We start from the raw sequence: 25,740 nt of genomic DNA on the forward strand, positions 1-25,740 counted from the left end.
AATAGGGTAGATCTTTTTTACAAATGGGGTTTATAGTACAAGTAGGGTTGATCGTTATAACAAATAGGGTAGATCTTTTTTACAAATACGGTTTATAGTACAAATAGGGTTGATCGTTATTACAGATAGGGTTGATCGTTATGACAAATAGGATAGATCTTTTTTTACAAATGGGGTTTATAGTACAAATAGGGTTGATCGTTATAACAATTGGGGTTGATCGTTATTACAAATAGGGTTGATCGTTATTACAACTGGGGTTGATCGTTATTACAAACAGGGTTGATCGTTATCACAAATAGGGTAGATCTTTTTTACAAATGGCGTGTATAGTACAAATAGGGTGGATTGTTATTACAACTGGGGTTGATCGTTATTACAAACAGGGTTGATCGTTATTGCAAACAACGTTGATTGTCATTAAAAATAAGGAAGATCGTCATAACAAATAGGGATGATCGTTATAACAAATAGGGTTGATTGTTATTACACACAGGGTTGATTGTTATTACACACAGGGTTGATCGTTATAACAAATAGGGTAGATCTTTTTTACAAATGGGGTTTATAGTACAAATAGGGTGGATTGTTATTACAACTGGGATTAATAGTTATTACAAATAGGGTAGATAGTTATTACAAATAGGGTTGATCGTTATTACAAATGGGGTTGATAGAACAAATAGGGTTGATAGTTACTACAAATACTGTTGATCGTTATTACAAACAGGGTTGATCGTTATTACAATCAACGTTGATTGTTATTAAGAATAGGGAATATCGTTATTAAAAATAGGGTTAATCGTCATAACAAATAGGGCTGATCGTTATTACAAATAGGGTTGATAGTTATACAACTGGGGTTGATAGTTATTACACACAGGGTTGATCGTTATAACAAATAGGGTAGATCTTTTTTACAAATGAGGTTTATAGTACAAATAGGGTGGATTGTCATTACAACTGGGGTTGATAGTTATTACAAATAGGGTAGAGAGTTATTACAAATATGGTTGGTCGTTACTATAAATACTGTTGATCGTTATTACAAACAGGGTTGATCGTTATTACAATCAACGTTGATTGTTATTAAAACTAAGGAAGATCGTCATAACAAATAGGGATGCTCGTTATAACAAATAGGGTTGATTGTTATTACACACAGGGTTGATCGTTATAACAAATAGGGTAGATCTTTTTTACAAATGGGGTTTATAGTACAAATAGGGTGGATTGTTATTACAAATGGGGTTGATCGTTATTACAAACAGGGTTGGTAGTTATTACAAATACTGTTGATAGTTATAACACACCGGGTTGATAGTTATTATAAATACTGTCGATCGTTATTACAAATAGGGTAGATAGTTATTACAAACAGGGTTGATCGTTATTACAAACAGGAAAGATCGTCATTACAACTGGGGCTGATAGTTATTACAAATACTGTTGATCGTTATTACAAATAGGGCTGATCGTTATTACAAACAGGAAAGATCGTTATTGCAACTAGGGCTGATAGTTATTACAAATACTGTTGATCGTTATTACAAACAGGTTTGATCGTTATTACAATCAACGTTGATTGTTATTACAAATAGGGCTGATCGTTATTACAAATATGGTTGATCGTTATTACAAATGGGGTTGATCGTTATAACAAATAGGGTAGATCTTTTTTTACAAATGGGGTTTATAGTACAAATAGGGTGGATTGTTATTACATCTGGGGTTGATAGTAATTTCAAATAGGGTTGATTGTTATTACTAAAAGGGTTTGTATTACAAATGGGGTAGATAGTATAAATAAGGTGGATTATAATTACAAATGAGGTTGATTGTTATTACAAAAAATGAACATGGGCCTCATTTATATTTAAACAAAAACATGACTACCAGATTATTGTTTTTAATATACCGAGTCAAATACTTTAATATACATGTGTCATGAAAATATTTAATATCTGTATTACACCACGTGACTTTAGTAGTATTTTGACAGGTAAATCCTATCAAACAAAATATCTAGTTCCCCTCGATTGTGTAACTAAGCGGGATCGAGTGTATTTTTGTGAGGACTTGTCTATGTTGATGACATTAGTAATACGTAACCATTTGTTCTCGAATGAATGGTCAACGATGTGGAATTGATAATTCCTAGACTTTGTACTGTAATTTAAGCAGGCAGATCAAAATCAGCTCAGATGTTTTTTTGAGATTTTGCTTAAGCAGGCTGTAAAAGATAATTAATATACGAATTAGCTACTAATTATGCACGGACATGGTCCTCAAACTAATGTTTTCTGCACTTTATTCCAAGCTACTAAATTTGATCTAAACCGCTTTGAAGTTATTGCAAACTAACCTGAAATGTTTCATGTAATTCTTTTAGCTATGTGTGACCTAAGACTGCACTTTTACATCACTGGGCATAAGTAATTACTCTAACATTGTACAAAATTCTAATATTCGTAGTCACCGTTTTGGTGTGCCAATGTCACAGACACAATGAGTTTATTGAGTGTAAATATTTTTCGAGAATCAGTTTCCTGGCGTCATTTGCGCGAAACGAAACGGGTGCCAATGTCACAAACACAATGAGTTTATTGAGTGTAAATATTTTTCGAGAATCAGTTTCCTGGCGTCTTTTGCGCGAAACGAAACGGATGCCTTGAAAACGCGAAAGGATTTATTTAATCTCCTTTCCGTCTTTAGGCCTTGGCACATATCTAAGTGTTCGGTGTTCAGTGTACAATAGTGGGCGTAGTTTTTTAAGATTATTAGACACTCCTTGTCGTCACAGTTGCACAGATGAAAGGAATCGTAAGTGAATCTACGCATCGACTGTGATTTACTTCTATACCCGTATATCCTACAGTTGAGTTGAAGGGTATGTGGTTTACTGCAGTTTGTCAGTAATAACAATCAAATTTACTATCTGGTCAGACAAAAAATCGGAAGTGTGCAATTTCATCAGGTAAATCTGAAATACGTATATTTTGATCAGATTGCGTGTAACCAGTTTGTCTTAAATATGTAACACATTTTTTGTGTGAATTCAAATGACATTAAATTTCACTATGTTGACATTCAAAGCATAATCACTGGTCTTTAAATTAATGCATTTGCCATTGAAGCATTGTGTTCTATTGCGATTTTACGTGACGTTCTTGTCGATTTAATTTAGCGAATTTCGCTTATCAGCGAAAATTGTGAAATTAATACCCATTGCAGTACTTGATGAAGTACGTCATTGCATATTGTAGATATGGGTTCAGTCTTCAAATTTTCACATTAATCTGTGTGCAGATTAATTCGACCATAATGGCGTTTTAATAATTGAATTTATGTAGGTGTGACTGGGAACAAATTTTATCAGAAAAGATATAGTAATCGTAAATATTTCTTCTCATTAATATTGTCCTGCAAAAATGTCTAAAAGTAAAGTATTCTAATACATTTAGTGGAGGAGTGTCACATCATTTTAAACATGCTCAATGCTACCTTGTAAATTGAATCTAAATTGCAGTCTTTGACACGAGGTGGCGCAAATCAAAACCTTGGGGAAAGTTAAGTCGGCGGAAAAAGTCGGCGTAGAATACTGTTTCACCTATGCGATAGTCATCATAAATTAAACACGAGTTTGACTTCATTAAGAAATTCTTTCAAATTAAACATTCGCAAAAGTAATATTACATTCGGGTGATTCTGGATTTTTAATTGGATGACAACACTTCCTCCATGCAAATCATTGTCTGAGCTGTGACATGCGCAGTGCAGTCAAGAGGATTTGCAGACGAAGTTTGTCTCCAGTGCGTCTTGTGAGGTTTCTGTATATTGAGGTATGTTTACAGTATTGTTTATCAAATTGTAGGTGAATGTAGTAGTGTAATGATTCGTGGGTACGATTCATTTGGCCTAGCCTGCTCGTTGTTGATCGAGAAGTCGCAATGTTTTCAAAACATTTCGACACATGTATCCGCTTGTGTTTTGTTGTTCTGTGCCACTCACTGAATGCGACGGTGGAATACGGCACGAAGATACGATTACATTGTGAGACACGGAGTTAAATTCGGGGTTCTCAAGCAAGAATAGGACCATGGATTTAGTGTGAACTGTTACGGTAGCAACGCCAACGTTGAATTTCTGTAGGTGTATTTACTGGAAGAGATATAATGTTCTTGGTTATTATTAATACTAGTTAAATAGAGTTTGTTGGTGGAATAGTGTGGATTTGTATATTACTATGACACAGTAATAAACGTATTAAACAAGTGTTTAATTTTACATGTCAAATTTAATTTTTTTATTATCGTATTTTAGACTTGTTTTGATGCAGAACCCCCAGTTGTTAGAGTTAGAGCTATTATGTTAATTATTAAATAATACCACACCTATATAAATACAACATTTTTTTATCATTTCGACACTTGTGTTTAATTATATCTGTAGTGAATATTGTTCTTATACCAACCCCTTCAAAATTTGTTATAAGAATTTATGAATAATTCAGACAATATCTTTATTGCATTAGTACTGTGATTAATTATTTACAACAATAGCTACTATGAACACTTCCGTTATTGTATTAATATAACATATACTGTAACAATTGAATATGGAAATACACAATTTTTTATTGTAAATGACTTTATTGCTGATGGTATATCAGTAAAAATAAAATCCAGTTAAAATATATTTATTGATACATAAATCAGTGAAATAAATGCCATAATAAATAAATACTTGTAATAATACACCAGGATGTTGTTTTTCTGTAAAAATCAAATCCGGTATTGAAGTATTCCAAATTAACTAAATTTGGCAGATTTATTGTTGTATGAACCTGAGACTGTGTTTTATACCCGGTTGATACAGGAAGCATTTTGAGATTTTGAATCTGAATATAAATGAGATAGTGTAGAATTCCAGTTAATACAACTTTCTCTATTCAACAGACTTTCAATAATTTATTTTGCATAAACCTCAGAGTAAACATAATTTCTCCCTCAGTCTACTACCCATTTATTGCACGGCGAGATTAAATTATTTTATACAGTACTGATCATGAATAATGTGCACATGGCAAAGCAAGATAATAGAGTCATGCTGTTTTCAAGTCTCAGAAATAATTTGTCTCTTCTAAGTGGAATATATATTTATTATGTGAATTGGATTTTTGGGCGGCTCTTTCCATATTAAATAGAAAATTAAATTTCCGTTTAGCATTGTGAGGTCAGAAACATTTTCTAGAAATGACTGATGAAAGAAAGATTTAATTTGCCCTTTTTGCTTCATTACTTGTTATGAAAAGTTTTCATTATGTTAGATTTTAAAGTCAACTTGTATGTATATATAGGCCATGCAGTCAATGCATTTTTTTGTACTTCACACTGTTGCCAATTTAAATACTCATGAAAGACTACAAATCATCAGAATAGGACAGCTATTGTTCATTTCAAGGACTTACTCTAGGTCTGTATGATGCTATGAATGGTTTTTAATGTGAGCCTAGCATGAAGCCATATTCAAACTTTTATTTTATTATTAATCTATGGAAACTTATAAAATAAGTTTAGAAAGTAGGTAATTTTTTCAAAGTTCTGCTTCATCACCCTGCGTGTGTAGTACATGTAATTTTGGCTTTTGCCAGCAGGGGTCGAATTACTCTGGTGCACACTGCACTATGCACATAGATTATTAGCTAGTGCAAGTAAACTCAAAATATATTGTGCACGCTGTGCATGTAGAAATTAACACAACATTTTTTCATTATTCACTATGCCTAAATTAAGTTCAACCAACATTGTAAGACAACTAAAAAATCAATCATCAATCGATAAACCGTAAATTTTATTTAAACTTTAAAAGTGGTGCATTTCACAACAAGTTAGTGCAGGTAAATTCAACATGCACACTGTGCATGCAGGGAAAAAATTCTATTTCAATCCCTGGCCAGACATTGGGCTTGCACTAAAATCAAAATATATCTGTAAATTGGATAGGTTGGATTGTAAATAAGTGCATTTCTCTGACGTGTGGGTGAAAGTTTATCATATCATGCCCAAAGTATGGTATTTACCCTTAGTCTTACTTACTGATAACAGAAGTGTATGGTCAGACTTGCATACAACTAATACAAAGTGTGCTTCACTGTAGATGGAATTGTAATGGAACAAATACAGTACTAGTTCATGGCATTTGGAGCCTATCAGAAGCATCTCCACAGGGAACAGTCAATTTCTACATGCAATCACCTGTCTATCTAAAATCTGCATGTCTGGGAGAGGTGAACAGACTGACAGGCATATTCTATGTACACAATTAATAACTCTGGCTGTAGCATAGATGGCTATTTTGTTACCACTTTAATATATGTCCAATTGTGTTTTCTGTTTTTTAATATTTTGTAATGTAAAATAAGCCTGAATGTAACAAGGATTTTTTTACATCTATTGCTAGCTTTCTATCTGAAACCTCGGATTTAGTGTTCAAATTAAAAATTGGTCTTCATGGAATTTGATGTTGCACATGTTTTGTTTTTTGAGCTTTTGAGCTATAAAATAATCTTCTAACACTACATTGCAGAGTGCTACAAAATTTTATAGCTTGCTATTGCGGCTCAATATTATATGGATCAAAAAATATAAAAAAAGCCAAAAACAAAAGAAAATCCATTCCACACTTTTACATACGCTATATACCTGCTTGTACAAGCCATTAAAAGTCATTGTATTAGATTTCATATTACCAATTTTAACTTGCTTGGTAGTGTAATTACATTGAATTGTGTATATATAGACAGTAATTACAATGTAAACCATCACTACAAAAAGAACAGCACATGTATTTTTGGATAGGCACTGGTTGTTGTGTGTATACATATTTAATTTGAGTAAATATGACCTGATATGATTTCCACTGATCAACCAGCCATACAAAATACATACATTGGTGATGAAATATATTTGCATCATAATATTTACAACTCTTTGTGTTTAATATTCATCTCATACTTCTTTGAGTATACCTCCCGAGGGAATAACAGATTCATATAAAATATGGATCAATCATTTGCAAGTTCATTTTTTATCACTCATTTGGGACCTGATTTATCCCAGTATGGGGTCAAAGTTCAAGTACTTATAACAAAGACTGTTTTCTCATTTTACTTTCCTACTAATTGTTCTCTGAAGCCTGGTAGGGAACATTTGTAGTTGATCTAAGATTTGATATTGTGAAAGACAAATTATATAAAATCATTTTTATTCCATTTATTCCTGTTACAATGTATAGATAATTATGCATTAAAAAATTCACTGAAAAAATATTTTTACATTTGGTAGGTTTATTAAAAAAAATTGAAAGTATGGCTGAAAATATTTCTTTTTCACTGGCAAGTTATTCCCCCCCCCCCAAAAAAAAAAAAATATCTGCACTCATTTTCTCTGATTCCCACTTAAATTTTGAATTAAACTGCCAGAGAATAAAATTGCTTATGAATTTCATTCATAAATTTCAAATGTAATACATGTATTAATTTTTTAAAAAGATATGTGGAAATTAAGCAGTATAGGTGATATTAATGTTTATCAAGCTATTTTGCTGCCTTGATGATAGATTTAACTGGCATCTCTTGACGGAAGATTCAGAAATTGTTATTTGATTGCCAGTGGGTTTCCTTTAACCTCTTCATTGTTACTGTCAACTCATGACACCTGTCAAAAAATCTACTATCTTATTGTTCCCTGGTTTCTGGCAAATTTGGTGATAGTCTTGACAAAATTTGATGAAAAAGCTGTGGGTGGGGTCAAAAACTGACATGGATTTCAGCGAAAATTTATTGAAAATATTTTTCTTTAATTCAACTAGGAATAAACATGAATAATTGAAAGCAACATTATGCTTTAGTACACTGCATTAACCATATAAACACTATTTTTTCTCACCAAAATTCAGCGCAACATCTTAAATATTTGAATACATTTTTCTATATTTTTTTTGTTAATTTTAGTTCAAATGATTAGCCATACATCTTGATTAAAATTTGTAAATAAATATGTAAATAATTTTATGTCTGTTATTTTTGTTTGAAGATGAAAACAGTTGACATAATCATTCAACTTTTTAAAATATTAAAATAACTGTGAAAAAAAAAAATAACGATTAATTTTTTTTGTATTTCATTTTTGATTTTCAAATTTATTAAAAATTACATTCAGGTAAATGTTCTATATTATTAATTTGTGTTAAAATATTGTAATTTTGTTCATGTATTCAGAAACCAAGGTAATAAAAGAATTCATAACTAAGAATCACAGATTATAATACAATGGTTTAATGCGCAGCACTATATATGTAAATTACCCAGAATTCTATGTGATTTGTTGGATTCGATTGGAAGGTTGTACATAGCAGCCCATAAAAATATTAGATACATTCTAAATATGACTGAGCACAGTTGATCATTTTCCAACACTAGCCCATAATGCACATATACAGCATGTGATAATATGAGGTTGTTACGAGGATACCTCAAAGTATGCATGACGGCAGTACAGTGGGAGTATCGGCCGACGCGCAGCGGATGTAGTTGTAGGATGAAAATGGTAGGGTGAAAATACCCTGTAAAATACTGCAAAATTACGGCACACTGTAACTTATGGCGTTACGGTGACAGATGTATAATAATGTGTGCATATAAGATGTTACATTGTAACCTGATTGCATGACTTTGTATTAAGCAATAAACTTTGTTTTCAATGTGTAGATAAATAAGTTTGCATGTGTAAAATTAACAGAAAAAAATGTAAGTTTTTTTTACTTGCCCTGGGTGTAATTTTGTGCATGCAAATCACCAGTTAGCAATTGCTCACCTTAAAAATGAAATTTTGTTGTATTTTGGGCTGTTGTATCTCACTATGCTACAAACTGATGAAGATGTATAGTAGTAAGTTTATTAAAAGAATACTACAAAGTTTGCACTCATCTATGGTATAGCATTGACCTCTGCTACACATCGGTTGATTTGATCACGGCACTGCCTTTGTGCGTATTTTGCGGTGGTCTCATAATAATAATAATAATAGTTTATTACGCAACTGTAATCTGATGTGCTGCATACAGTGAGGTAAAAATAGTGTAAAATAATGCAACTAAAAATAACTACATAATAACTAATAACTACAAATAAATCAAAAACTACCGGTACTGAAAATACTGTAACAGTAAATAAAACATAGCAAAGTAAAGATTCTTCTAGATTATCTTATTATGCCAAAAGGCATAATTAAAAGAACACTTGATAAAATTGTCATGGCATACAAGAATAATATCTGGAATATCTGTATTTAGCGAAAGTCACCAAATCCAATTGGTCATCGATTGGCTTTGATGCCTCTGTGTTCTCTTTAAGCCATGTTATCATATATTGAATTATACATTAGTGGGTGGATGGTGTTAACATTGTATCATTATATCTAGTTTGAATATATCACTACATAACTGTTATTGTACAGGAAATCTAATATTTATTTGACATAAAATGAAATATATATTTCATTGTGTTTTTTTTTCCATTTATTTACACTTTATTGTTCCTTCACAAGATCCAAAAGTGGATTGGATTACAGTGAAGATATTATTATTACAATTCTTTGGTCAGTTACATAAAGAACAAAAACAGGTGAAATGTACAATTAAGTTTTATAAAACATAAAGATTTTATTCACAAATAAGGTTATTCATGATGAGACTATCACTAGAACAGTTTTTCAGATTTGTCTTGTTTATATGATCTCAGAATTAACTTACTGTAAAACATGTTGAAATAGCTACATGCCATTTTTGCAAATTTGACTCCATGCATGAATTAACTGAATCTTAAATATAGCTAAAGTGCCAACAAATCTCACTGTGAGAATATACTTTATTTTAAATTAGTGACATCTTGAATTAGCGAAATTACAGATTAGCTAAATTAGCTAAAAATACATGTTTTACAGTATATTGTATGGAAGAACTGAAAACAGACGCCTGATATGTTTTGATTGTTACAGTGTAGTAATAAAAATATGGACACACATATCACGCATATATTTTAATAATGTAAATAATGTCTAACTTAAATATCACTGCTAATGTATTGTACAGCAATTACGATTTAAAATTGTTGATGAACATGAAAAAAAAACCCTCAGTTATAAGATCAAATAACAATTACTCACACTGCATTGACAAGTAATTATCGTAATAATACTAACTGAATATTTAACATATCACCAGCATATCAGTCAGACTTTTTCCCTCAGTTGATTTTGGTATGTCTATAGAGCTTTCATCAGACAATGAAACTGAAGTGTTTTCTTACTTAGTACAATGCTCTATGCTACATGATAATTATGGTAGATTAAAATGCACATTCTGGATTCCTTCTATCAGCCGTAAATTAAATTTATTTTTAAATTTTGAAATATTATTCAATAAAAATATCCTATAAACACCAATTCAATTTCGGTATCCAAAAATTGTTTTGAATTGTGTGCGGAATGCTGCATTATTTATGCTACTTATCATTGTGACAGTTGTAATGGTTCGAGATTTTTGACTATAATTATGAATAATACTACCCATTATGTGAGATTCTCCTGGCTGCACTTATAGAGCAACTAATGATGTATAATGTGATTTTCGTAATCTAGCTTCCCATCTCTGATGATCCTATCAATTTTCTCATTCAGGTCAGAATTATGATATAAATTGCTTTTGTCTGAAAACGAGCGGCTCTACTGATAATGGGGGGTGGGTGGAAAATGGAAATGTAGATCAAATGGGTTATAAAATCACAAAAATATTTTACCACATTCTTTTGCTGACAATAACTTTTTTAATTGTTATCAAATTTTCTTAAAATTTGACTAAATTATTTAACAGTTAGAAATTTTGACCAAGGTTATTATTGCGTGGTATATTGTGGCAAATATTTATTTTTTTTTGGTTACAATCACATAAATTTATGTTTCATTATTTTTAAACTTGCAATTGCTGAGATCCAATTGTCTTTTTCATTGTTATTTTAATCAGTTAGGAAAATTACTATAGTTTAAATTCAGGTTTGTCTTGTATAGCAACGTTGATCCTCTTTAAAATGAATTTTGTCATATTGTTTCAAACACCAAAACAGCAACATTGCCAACTATTTATCTGACTGGTTTGCATTACTCGTCTTGAGTTTATGATGTAATTAGAACTGCTTATATCAAGCCATTTTTACGAGGGTGTGTTGTTCGGCTAAATGCACGCAATTACTAGTATTATGACATTCACCAGAAACCAGCGACTGTGTCAGTGCATACGATTTATTTAATTCCTTTGTATAATTTTGCCATTGTCATACAGCAATTTATACAATTGGATGAGGTTGACTTGACCAAAATTGAAATCATGTAATGATCTCCTGACGTGCAGAGCAAAGCCAGTCCGCAACTTCACTGCCAATGTTGTTTTGGTTTTCAAAACAATATGGTGATAGCATTCACAAGTCGTTTCAGTAAAAATAGATTTTGGCTATGTTAAAATTATTCTATCTGCTGTTATTTTCATTTTATTGACGAAGCACAAAAAGTCTTTGCAGTTACCTTGTCTGTATGTCTGTATGTATGTATGTATGTATGTATGTATGTATGTATGTATGTATGTCACTTTTTTTGTTCCACCGTTATCTCAAGAACCACTAATCAAATTTTAGTGAAACTTGGTACATAGATGCTCTGGGATAATGTGCAGAGTTGATTAGGTTTTGGTAAAAATCCATGAATATTAATTACCTAATTTGCATGATAATTAGCTGATTTTTAGCTGTTCCATGACTGTTCCACTGATATCTGAAAAAACACTCATTGGATTTTGATGAAACTTGGCACATGGATGCTCTAAACTAGTGCGCAGATTTGATTAGGTTTTGGTAAAAATTCATGAATATTAATTACCTAATTTGCATGATAATTAGCTGATTTTTAGCTGCTCCATGACTGTTCCACTGATATTAGGAGAACCACTCATTGGATTTTGATGAAACTTGGCACATGGATGCTCTAAACTAATGCGCAGCTTTGATAAGTTGGGTAAAAATGTATGAATAATAATTACCTAATTTGCATGATAATGCAATATACACCATATTACTTTTTGGTAAATATTTATGCTTCTTAATCACCTAATTAACATAATTAATTAATTAATACTGATATCTCAAGTATTGATCATCACATTTGAATTAAACTTGGTACATAAATGCTCTAGGACAATAGACTGCCTTATTAAGGGACAACATCAAAAGTTCAATGTAGGATAAAAAACTTAATTCCTTTAGTTTTTTTCCAAACCCCCCACTGAAACTTAATTGATAAATATTTACCATGGCGTCAGACTACATTCACCATTAAATACAAATTGATAATCTGACAGTAGTATGGTGTAGCAGTTGGTTGTCGGGTGGGTGTAAAAAGACTTTACACTCGGACCAAACCATTTGTTCGTCTTGGATGTGTTTTTTTTTCATTTTTGTCCATGATTGGATAGAGAAAAAAACGAATTACAAATACTCAAATATTTTTTTGACTTCATTAAAAAATAATAAAATCGTTTTTGTAAGATAGAAACTTTTTGAGGTCAAAACCCCCCACCCCTAAACTAAAGCAAATAAGTTTTTTATCCGATATCGATCATTTGACGACGTCCCTAATTTTGGGTTAAAATCTGTTCATATTAATTTTCTAATTAGTATAATAATTAATAATTTTTTGGTTCTAATCATATTTCAATGAAACTTGGTACATTGTGCAGACCTTATTAGTTTTACACTTAAATCTGTTCATATTAGTTACCTTATTTGCATAATTAGTTTTCTGCGTTTCCATCAATATCTCCAATACTCTCAGCACACAGGAGTTCTTTCTAAGCTTTCTTTGATTTCATTTGTAATAAATTTTTTTAGATATTATATCTCAGCTCTTTTTGATCTATTAATTTTAACTATAACTTAGTGATTAAGACTTGATTTAGTATTGCTTAATTCTAACATTACCGGTATATAAGTGTGACAAATGTGTCTGTGTTGAATTAATAACATTGAATCAGAAGTCATAGCAGCAATGGGGGGGGGGGGTATTATCAGTTTATTAGTATGCTACCTGTGACATGTTTAAAATTTAATTGTTATTTCTGTGCATTCATGAATGACTGCTTTCAGGAGGTAACTAGATACATTTCGACGTTTTTTTTGTTTAGAGTGCAATACTAACTTAAACGCTGAATAGTGATTGAGTTTCAGATTATCTTAAAAGGTTCTAAAATATAAACAGATACAATTTTGATGCACAAAATGTCAGTGTTTTTCAAATTCTGCCATATCAAGCCATATGAATCAAAAGGCGACTTGGTTCATGTGCAAATTATTTATGTGAACAAGTCTAGCCAGACATCCCATTTTTTTTCCACTGAGTCTACTTAGTTTATGCACTTGGCTAAGCATACCACAAATGCACAGTGCATATATTACTGGTTCAAATATAACTGTAATATATGTTTTTTTTTTATTTTTGTTGAGATTTCCATAGTTGCCATTTTAATTAGTTTTATTGTGGACTTTTATGGTGATAGTGATATCACATTTTTAAAAGTATCATTGAATGAAGGTTATGGTCACCAATATATGATGCTTATATAATGTATTTCACAGGCATTGTATATAAGTATTTCACATGAGACCAACAACGAATGTGACACAGCAAAAAAAGCAACACCCTTTAATAGAAAAATATTAAGTTTAACTTTTTGGACACATAGGAGTGGATTTTAATTCTGAATATTTAACAAATATTAAATGTCAGCCTAATCCTGCATCAGTGTTTCCAATTTTTTTTTTCCATAAATTCAGAATTAATGCTCATTTGGTCAAAAAATTAATGAAGAAAGTCAAAAAAATACATGAAAATGACCAAGGTTTTAAGCAGTAAAAATAATGTTTCAAAGCAAAGTGTAAAGCGTGATTTATAAATGTATAATGTCACCAAGTAGTAAATAAGTAAGCAAGTAAAATAAATGTAATTGATGTTTTATTAAATTGTGAATTCACATCATTTACCATGATAGGAATAAATTGTAAAGTTAAAGTTTAACAAAATGCACAAAATAATTTATATTCAAGCAGATACCCTTAACTACAACTGGCAAATGTCTAGCTATACTACAGGTATTACTGGTATATATTCAGCCAGCTACCTGTACTACAATGTATATTCAGGCAGCTACCTTAAACTACAACTGGCATACAGCCAGCTATACTACAGGTACCAGGACAGGTATATTCAACCAGCTACCTCAAACTACAACTGGCATACAGCCAGCTATACTGCAGGTAACAGGACAGGTATATTCAGCCAGCTACCTCAAAGTACAACTAGCAAATGGCCAGCTATACTAAGGTACCAGAAAAGGTATATTCAGCCAGCTACCTCAAACTACAACTAGCAAATGGCCAGTTATACTACAGGTACTAGGAAAGGTATATTCAGCCAGCTACCTCAAACTACAACTGGCATATGGCCAGCTATACTACAGATACTAGGAAAGGTATATATTCAGCCAGCTACCTCAAACTACAACTAGCAAATGGCCAGCTATACTACAGGTAGTAGGAAAGGTATATTCAGCCAGCTACCTTAAACTACAACTGGCATACTGCAAGCTATACTACAGGTACCAGAACAGGTATAGTCAGCCAGCTACCTTAAACTACATCTGGCATACAGCCAGCTATACTACAGGTACCAGGACAAGTATATTCAGGCTGTTACCACAAACTACAACTGGCATATGGCCAGCTATACTACAGGTACTAGGAAAGGTATATTCAGCCAGCTACCTTAAACTACAACTGGCATACTGCAAGCTATACTACAAGTACCAGGACAGGTATATTCAGCCAGCTACCTCAAACTACAACTGGCATACAGCCAGCTATACTACAGGTACCAGGACAAGTATATTCAGCCAGCTACCTTAAACTACAATTGGGATATGGCTAGCTATACTACAGGTACCAGGACAGGTATATTCAGCCAGCTACCTCAAACTGCAACAGGCATACAGCCAGCTATACTAAGGTGCCAGGACATGTATATTCAGGCAGCTAGCTTAAACTACAACTAGCAAATGGCCAGCTATACTAAGATACCAGGACAGGTATATTCAGCCAGCTACCTCAAACTACAACTAGCAAATGGCCAGTTATACTACAGGTACTAGGAAAGGTATATTCAGCCAGCTACCTCAAACTACAACTGGCATATGGCCAGCTATACTACAGGTACTATGAAAGGTATATATTCAGCCAGCTACCTCAAACTACAACTAGCAAATGGCCAGCTATACTACAGGTAGTAGGAAAGGTATATTCAGCCAGCTACCTTAAACTACAACTGGCATACTGCAAGCTATACTACAGGTACCAGGACAGGTATATTCAGCCAGCTACCTTAAACTACATCTGGCATACAGCCAGCTATACTACAGGTACCAGGACAAGTATATTCAGGCTGTTACCACAAGCTACAACTGGCATATGGCCAGCTATACTACAGGTACTAGGAAAGGTATATTCAGCCAGCTACCTCAAACTACAACTAGCAAATGGCCAGCTATACTACAGGTAGTAGGAAAGGTATATTAAGCCACGTACCTTAAACTACAACTGGGATACAGCCAGCTATACTAAGGTACCAGGACAGGTATATTCAGCAAGCTACCTCAAACTGCAACCATCAAATGGCCAGCTATACTACAGGTACTAGGGAAGGTATATTCAGCCTCGTACCTTAAACTACAACTGGCATACACCCAGCTATACTAATATACCAGGACAGGTATATTCAGCCAGCTACCTCAAACTACAACTAGGAAATGGCCAGCTATACTAAGATACCAGGACAGATATATTCAGCCAGCTACCTTAAACTACAACTGGCATACAGCCAGCTATACTAAGGTACCAGGACAGGTATATTCAGCCAGCTACCTCAAACTACAACTAGCAAATGGCCAGCTATACTACAGGTACTCGGAAAGGTATATATTCAGCCAGCTACCTCAAACTACAACTAGCAAATGGCCAGCTATACTACAGGTAGTAGGAAAGGTATATTCAGCCAGCTACCTTAAACTACAATTGGCATACTGCAAGCTATACTACAGGTACCAGGACAGGTATAGTCAGCCAGCTACCTTAAACTACATCTGGCATACAGCCAGCTATACTACAGGTACCAGGACAAGTATATTCAGGCTGGTACCACAAACTACAACTGGCATATGGCCAGCTATACTACAGGTACTAGGAAAGGTATATTCAGCCAGCTATCTTAAACTACAACTGGCATACTGCAAGCTATACTACAAGTACCAGGACAGGTATATTCAGCCAGCTACCTCAAACTACAACTGGCATACAGCCAGCTATACTACAGGTACCAGGACAAGTATATTCAGCCAGCTACCTTAAACTACAATTGGGATATGGCTAGCTATACTACAGGTACCAGGACAGGTATATTCAGCCAGCTACCTCAAACTGCAACAGGCCTACAGCCAGCTATACTAAGGTGCCAGGACATGTATATTCAGGCAGCTAGCTTAAACTACAACTAGCAAATGGCCAGCTATACTAAGATACCAGGACAGGTATATTCAGCCAGCTACCTCAAACTACAACTAGCAAATGGCCAGCTATACTAAGGTACCAGAAAAGGTATATTCAGCCAGCTACCTCAAACTACAACTAGCAAATGGCCAGCTATACTACAGGTACTAGGGAAGGTATATTCAGCCTCGTACCTTAAACTACAACTGGGATACAGCCAGCTATACTAAGGTACCAGGACAGGTATATTCAGCAAGCTACCTCAAACTGCAACCATCAAATGGCCAGCTATACTACAGGTACTAGGGAAGGTATATTCAGCCTCGTACCTTAAACTACAACTGGCATACACCCAGCTATGCTAATATACCAGGACAGGTATATTCAGCCAGCTACCTCAAACTACAACTAGGAAATGGCCAGCTATACTAAGATACCAAGACAGGTATATTCAGCCAGCTACCTTAAACTACAACTGGCATACAGCCAGCTATACTAAGGTACCAGGACAGGTATATTCAGCCAGCTACCTCAAACTACAACTAGCAAATGGCCAGCTATACTAAAGGTACTCGGAAAGGTATATTCAGCCAGCTACTTCAAACTACAACTAGCAAATGGCCAGCTATACTAAGGTACCAGGAAAGGTATATTCAGCCAGCTACCTCAAACTACAACTAGCAAATGGCCAGCTATACTACAGGTAGTAGGAAAGGTATATTCAGCCATCTACCTTAAACTACAACTGGCATACTGCAAGCTATACTACAGGTACCAGGACAGGTATAGTCAGCCAGCTACCTTAAACTACATCTGGCATACAGCCAGCTATACTACAGATACCAGGGCAAGTATATTCAGGCTGTTACCACAAACTACAACTGGCATATGGCCAGCTATACTACAGGTACTAGGACAGGTATATTCAGCCAGCTACCTCAAACTGCAACAGGCCTACAGCCAGCTATACTAAGGTGCCAGGACATGTATATTCAGGCAGCTAGCTTAAACTACAACTAGCAAATGGCCAGCTATACTAAGATACCAGGACAGGTATATTCAGCCAGCTACCTCAAACTACAACTAGCAAATGGCCAGCTATACTAAGGTACCAGAAAAGGTATATTCAGCCAGCTACCTCAAACTACAACTAGCAAATGGCCAGCTATACTACAGGTACTAGGGAAGGTATATTCAGCCTCGTACCTTAAACTACAACTGGGATACAGCCAGCTATACTAAGGTACCAGGACAGGTATATTCAGCAAGCTACCTCAAACTGCAACCATCAAATGGCCAGCTATACTACAGGTACTAGGGAAGGTATATTCAGCCTCGTACCTTAAACTACAACTGGCATACACCCAGCTATACTAATATACCAGGACAGGTATATTCAGCCAGCTACCTCAAACTACAACTAGGAAATGGCCAGCTATACTAAGATACCAAGACAGGTATATTCAGCCAGCTACCTTAAACTACAACTGGCATACAGCCAGCTATACTAAGGTACCAGGACAGGTATATTCAGCCAGCTACCTCAAACTACAACTAGCAAATGGCCAGCTATACTAAAGGTACTCGGAAAGGTATATTCAGCCAGCTACTTCAAACTACAACTAGCAAATGGCCAGCTATACTAAGGTACCAGGAAAGGTATATTCAGCCAGCTACCTCAAACTACAACTAGCAAATGGCCAGCTATACTACAGGTAGTAGGAAAGGTATATTCAGCCATCTACCTTAAACTACAACTGGCATACTGCAAGCTATACTACAGGTACCAGGACAGGTATAGTCAGCCAGCTACCTTAAACTACATCTGGCATACAGCCAGCTATACTACAGATACCAGGACAAGTATATTCAGGCTGTTACCACAAACTACAACTGGCATATGGCCAGCTATACTACAGGTACTAGGAAAGGTATATTCAGCCAGCTACCTTAAACTACACCTGGCATACTGCAAGCTATACTGCAAGTACCAGGACAGGTATATTCAGCCAGCTACCTCAAACTACAACTGGCATACAGCCAGCTATACTACAGGTACCAGGACAAGTATATTCAGCCAGCTACCTTAAACTACAATTGGTATATGGCTAGCTATACTACAGGTACCAGGACAGGTATATTCAGCCAGCTACCTCAAACTGCAACAGGCATACAGCTAGCTATACTAAGGTGCCAGGACAAGTATATTCAGGCAGCTAGCTTAAACTACAACTAGCAAATGGCCAGCTATACTAAGATACCAGGACAGGTATATTCGGCCAGCTACCTCAAACTACAACTAGCAAATGGCCAGCTATACTAAGGTACCAGAAAAGGTATATTCAGCCAGCTACCTCAAATTACAACTAGCAAATGGCCAGTTATACTACAGGTACTAGGAAAGGTATATTCAGCCAGCTACCTCAAACTACAACTGGCATATGGCCAGCTATACTACAGGTACTAGGAAAGGTATATATTCAGCCAGCTACCTCAAACTACAACTAGCAAATGGCCAGCTATACTACAGGTAGTAGGAAAGGTATATTCAGCCAGCTACCTTAAACTACAACTGGCATACTGCAAGCTATACTACAGGTACCAGGACAGGTATATTCAGCCAGCTACCTCAAACTACAACTGGCATATGGCCAGCTATACTATAGGTACTAGGAAAGGTATATTCAGCCAGCTACTTCAAACTACAACTAGCAAATGGCCAGCTATACTACAGGTACTAGAAAAGGTATATTCAGCCAGCTACCTCAAACTACAACTGGCATATGGCCAGCTATACTACAGGTACTAGGAGAGGTATATTGAGCCAGCTACCTCAAACTACAACTAGCAAATGGCCAGCTATACTACAGGTAGTAGGAAAGGTATATTAAGCCACGTATCTTAAACTACAACTGGGATACAGCCAGCTATACTAAGGTACCAGGACAGGTATATTCAGCAAGCTACCTCAAACTGCAACCATCAAATGGCCAGCTATACTACAGGTACTAGGGAAGGTATATTCAGCCAGCTACCTCAAACTACAACTGGCATATGGCCAGCTATACTACAGGTACTAGGAAAGGTATATTCAGCCAGCTACTTCAAACTACAACTAGCAAATGGCCAGCTATACTACAGGTACTAGAAAAGGTATATTCAGCCAGCTACCTCAAACTACAACTGGCATATGGCCAGCTATACTACAGGTACTAGGAAAGGTATATTCAGCCAGCTACCTCAAACTACAACTAGCAAATGGCCAGCTATACTACAGGTAGTAGGAAAGGTATATTAAGCCACGTACCTTAAACTACAACTGGGATACAGCCAGCTATACTAAGGTACCAGGACATGTATATTCAGCAAGCTACCTCAAACTGCAACCATCAAATGGCCAGCTATACTACAGGTACTAGGGAAGGTATATTCAGCCTCGTACCTTAAACTACAACTGGCATACACCCAGCTATACTAATATACCAGGACAGGTATATTCAGCCAGCTACCTCAAACTACAACTAGCAAATCGCCAGCTATACTAAGGTACCAGGACAGGTATATTCAGCCAGCTACCTCAAACTACAACTAGCAAATGGCCAGCTATACTACAGGTACTCGGAAAGGTATATTCAGCCAGCTACCTCAAACTACAACTGGCATATGGCCAGCTATACTACAGGTACTAGGAAAGGTATATTCAGCCAGCTACTTCAAACTACAACTAGCAAATGGCCAGCTATACTACAGGTACTAGAAAAGGTATATTCAGCCAGCTACCTCAAACTACAACTGGCATATGGCCAGCTATACTACAGGTACTAGGAGAGGTATATTCAGCCAGCTACCTCAAACTACAACTAGCAAATGGCCAGCTATACTACAGGTAGTAGGAAAGGTATATTAAGCCACGTACCTTAAACTACAACTGCGATACAGCCAGCTATACTAAGGTACCAGGACAGGTATATTCAGCAAGCTACCTCAAACTGCAACCATCAAATGGCCAGCTATACTACAGGTACTAGGGAAGGTATATTCAGCCTCGTACCTTAAACTACAACTGGCATACACCCAGCTATACTAATATACCAGAACAGGTATATTCAGCCAGCTACCTCAAACTACAACTAGGAAATGGCCAGCTATACTAAGATACCAGGACAGGTATATTCAGCCAGCTACCTTAAACTACAACTGGCATACAGCCAGCTATACTAAGGTACCAGGACAGGTATATTCAGTCAGCTACCTCAAACTACAACTAGCAAATGGCCAGCTATACTACAGGTACTCGGAAAGGTATATTGAGCCAGCTACCTCAAACTACAACTGGCATATGGCCAGCTATACTACAGGTACTAGGAAAGGTATATTCAGCCAGCTACCTCAAACTGCAACTGGCATACAGCCAGCTGTACTAAGGTACCAGGACAGGTATATTCTGCCTGCTACCTAACAATGTTTTATTTGTATTCCTTGTTTTGAAGTGAAAACACGATTTTAAGTTGTAACACTACATTGGTGTATCCTTCTGAAAAATCAACTCAAAAACTCAAAGCTAAGTGAAAGAAAACAATATTTCAACAGTTTTTCTACCATTTCCCTGCCCAGAGAGTCTAATGGTTCACCCCTTATTTGTCTGAATTCATATTATATGCATTTGAATGTAATTTTATTCATGCAATTCCATATGTGTGAATTTATACAACCCATTCAGCGTTGTTCCTCCCAGTCTAGGTGACCTTTGTGTCAAAGTAATTCCAACACTCATCAGACAGTACTTCACACAACGAGCTTACTGTATTATATTACTAGTACCGTTATATTTTCACTGCTAGACCTTTTCCAGATCTGATAGTTTAAGACCGTTTGCAAGGACGATATTTAGTGATAGTGCCTCGCAGAGAACGATTTTGTCTTCAAGCAGTGAAATCCTACAAAATGTGCCTGTTATAATTATCTAATTTACAGCTGTTCCAATGATATCTAATAGCTGCACAACAGGTTAAAATGAAACACGGTCTTGATTAGATTAAAATTTGTCCATTTTAATTTACAATTCGATAACTTATCAACCTTAACGTATTTATAATAAAACTTGGTGTATAGATGGTTTGGGATACTCCACTTATGTGATTAACAAGGGTTGAAATCAATACATATTAATTTCTAAATTGACTTAAATTAGCCAATTTTAAGCCTTCCTCAGAAATATCAAATTTCATATTTTTATGAATAATAAAAAAAATTATAAATAATTTATAATTACTGTAAAATCTGTATTAGAAGCCTCGGCTTCTATTAAAATGGTACAATGCAACAGAGGGGATGCGGCTTCTATTAGAGCATCTGCACATATGAGAAATGATGAATTTTTGGTTCTCAACTATTCAAATAGAATGGATGCGACTTCTATTAGGGATGCGGCTTCTAATACAGATTTTACGGTACTTAAAAATAAAAATAAATGGGCTTGTCGTTCTTAGAAAACAGAGCCTGATGTGAAAAATCACTACTAAATGCATGTATACAAAAAAGAATTGTCATCGAAAGAAGGTGGCTTAAATTGTAAACTCATCATTAAGATCATCATTTCTTATCTTAATGGCCCAAATTGTTTGTTGCAATTTCATGTTATTATTTGTGAGCAATAATTTCAAATTTATATCTCTATTGTTTCTAGGTTTTTGAACTTTGACAAATTGATTTTTTTTTTTAAATAATTGAAAAATTATTTGTCATTGATTGTGAATCTGTTCTTCCAAAAAATATCAGGATGTGTGACCTTCTGTGGGGTCATGCATTACTTGTCAAAATGTTATAAAAAGCAGCCATATTAATGGGTAGTGGTAAAGTCATGGCAGCTGGTGTCATTTAGGTCAGTCTTATCAGGTAAATGCGCTTATGGTTTTAAGTTTCGTTGTATAAAAATGGAATATTCTGGGAGATCAAGTCAACTTACTTTAATATTAATGATCACTTTTGGTGCAGATACAAAGGTTGTGACCTTATTATTTTATAAAAAAAAGGATTTCTAAGTTTAACTACTTTGAGTGACAAGATGTACAAGTCCGTTCAAGCCCATTTGGTGATGAGCATTATTAGTATCATTGTTATAGGTCAAATATGAAGTACCTGAACCCTCAAAGTTCACATGTGCATCATTTGCTATGATTAATGATTTGTTTGATTTTACAGCAACTTGAAAAATTACCTAAAATTGATTGTTTCACCCAAATTGGCTAAAACTCCCATCTCTCCCGAAGTAAACTTATAATACACATTATGTAATTTGAAGGCTGTTCTTTACTTGTAGTTTATTAAAACACATAAAATTCCTCTGAAGGAATTACATTGGTTATGCATAACAAGGACATTGAAAATCCAGGACAAGAAAACTAATGCAAAACCAACTAGATATGAAAGACACTGGCTAAACAAAAATTACTAACTTGACCTTTATGGCAAGAATACCATAATACTAATGTCTAAAACACAATCGTAATAGACAATCATATCTAAAGGTACTGATGAAAATAACATAATAATACCGATATTAATAACAAGTTTGATGGCCTATTAAATATATTTCAAGCACTGAAAAAAAAATGGAAATTACAAGACAATGATTCAAGAATTGTCAACATCAAATTCAAATACCAGTTTTTATAATTATATTTTTGTCTCTCCTTCCTGATATGTAATTCGTTAGGTCAACATACAGCATCTTGAACATCATTTAATAGTCTGTCTGCATCTACTGATAAACATTCAATGTTGCAACTACTACAGTTTTATAACCTCAAGTAGTTTTGTGTCTCGAATTGAGTGCTTAATTAATGCACATGTGATATATGTTATCTATTTGAAGTAAGATCTGTTGATTCTTTAGTGACTGTATAATTCTTAATATTATTAATTCCTAATCTTTATTGCAGGATATGAGGTGAAAAAGCTTATACATCCCATATTTATATATATATATATATATATATATATATATATATATATACATACATACATCGTACTTCCCTGATCATAAGCTCAGGGGCCTCGCCAACTTGTATAAATCAGGGAAAGAAAGGGGTGGGTTTATACTTGAGAACCATCTCAAAAAAGATGATTTGTTGGGGGTTTACCATTGTAACCATCTTACCACCCATGAAAAATTATCCAATTTACATCTTTTGTTTACCTTGCCTGACTTGCAGAATATTACGTCTATTTGAAGAAGAAAAAAAAAAAACGAGTCGTCATTGATTTCCATAACACTTTTACAATGAAGAAACAAGCATGTACATAAAAATACACACATTTTATTACAATACGATGTACATGCCATCTGAATTTATGGTGTAAAAATGGGTAGGCAAGATCGAAGGCAAGATCTTTATCATTATCTTCGTAGTGGGATGTTTATGATCGTACGCAAACTCTCCATGCATTATTTTATCTTTGGGCAAACTTTAATGCCTTGTGTTTTATAGCATTTTTAAAACTTAACATTTTGTTATTGAAAATTGTAAAAAAACTTTGATGTTTTTTTTTATTCATTCAGTAACAGATCAGTGCCAAAGTCAACTGTTGTCACTTTTCACAGAATGTAATTTTTTTTTCAAAAATGTTGTTCAAACCTTGTAGCTAATTTGATATTATGTCTAAAGTAGTCTAAAATTAACAAAAATTGTAGAAATAAAAATGTGCAAAATGATGCACCCCGAATTTGGCAGGGAAAATTGTGAAATTCAAAAAGGGTTATGCAATGTATGTACAATGTAGTCTTGTTAGTGTGTCTATAACCTACTCTTTTGTAATACTTTCCCTGTTATCCTTATCATGTACAAATGTACTATCGTTTCTAATCTGCCTAATGAGTTCCTTGACGTCATACAGCAAATAAGTTATATTACCGGACATCCTTATAAGGAAGTTTGCTGTATTAATGGCATCCTTTGTTCTGCCTTTATGATTTTTTATAAATCTGTTGTGCAATGTCTGGCAATTAAGGATCATTGGGTTTGTAGTGTAATCTAAAAATAGTGTACCAAATGTGTTCTATCCGTGAGATGAAAAGAAAACGAATAAAGTGACATAATCATTGTATCATGTTGATGTAATTTGGGTCCCATGTATGAAACAAATATTGCACGGTTATATTAAATATACACTATAAATTCAATATTAATGGTACTTTAAAGCTTTAAAATGGTCATTCAAGCATAGAAAAACAATAGTGCAAACTGGCTTGTATTTCACAAGATATTTGTTTGAAAATTGTATGGGAGAGAGTCGTTACAAATTTGTACTCAATGTGATAACAGTCATTCTCGAAATCAATCTCCAAGTACATAGGCATGTCTTTATCTCTTTGAACGCTAAAGTCCACCTTTGTCACCTGTCAGCATTTTTTCAAAAACTGTATAATATCTATTGACACAACACTGACTTTAATAGGAAAGTACAGCAGTAAGGTCACTAAAACTGCAAAACAGTGAGAAAAAAATAAAATAAAATAAAATAAAAGGAACTAAATGAATATACGCATAACAATATTGAAAAAAAAGTGTGTCTATGTTCAAAATAAGTTGCAAAGCCCACAATAGGATTCTTTGTGATTACCATGTCTGCATGTCTGTTCCACCTGCATTTCAAGAACCTCTGTTTCGAATTTCAACGAAACTTGATATATAGATATTATAAGATAACATGCACACTTGTTTAGTTTTTGGTTGAAATCCATGCATGTTAATGTGTTAAATTTCAGTAGTTCCACTAATTTCTTGGTACATAGTTGCCCAGGACAAAGCACAGGCCTGAATTTTCGGTTGACATCTAATTAATTACACTGTAAAATACTTTATTTTCGCTTAGAATTAATTTTCGCTGAAGGAAGTATTCAGTGAAAATAAAATCCCTTGAATATACCTTTTTCCCTATATTTTACTTTCAACTTGTCAAAAATCAGTAGAAATAAATTCCATGCACTAAAAAAGTCTTTTCAGTGAAAATTAATTCCAGCTAAAATAAAGTATTTTACAGTA

The 25,740-nt window shown here is 34.4% G+C and overlaps 1 protein-coding gene across 1 annotated transcript in view; it reads left to right on the forward strand.

The window, feature by feature from the left end:
• Nucleotides 1-3,766: 3,766 nt before the first annotated feature.
• The window catches only part of LOC102803093 (uncharacterized), a 63,163-nt gene continuing 41,189 nt past the window's right edge, over nucleotides 3,767-25,740 (forward strand). Inside the window, exon 1 of the mRNA XM_085498038.1 lies at nucleotides 3,767-3,842. The gene's annotated coding sequence lies outside the window, so the exon portion shown is untranslated. The remainder of the gene's footprint in view (nucleotides 3,843-25,740) is intronic.

The sequence above is a fragment of the Saccoglossus kowalevskii genome, chromosome 4, assembly GCF_978046115.1.
Source record: "Saccoglossus kowalevskii chromosome 4, keSacKowa6.1, whole genome shotgun sequence".
Classification (NCBI taxonomy): Eukaryota; Metazoa; Hemichordata; class Enteropneusta; family Harrimaniidae; genus Saccoglossus; species Saccoglossus kowalevskii.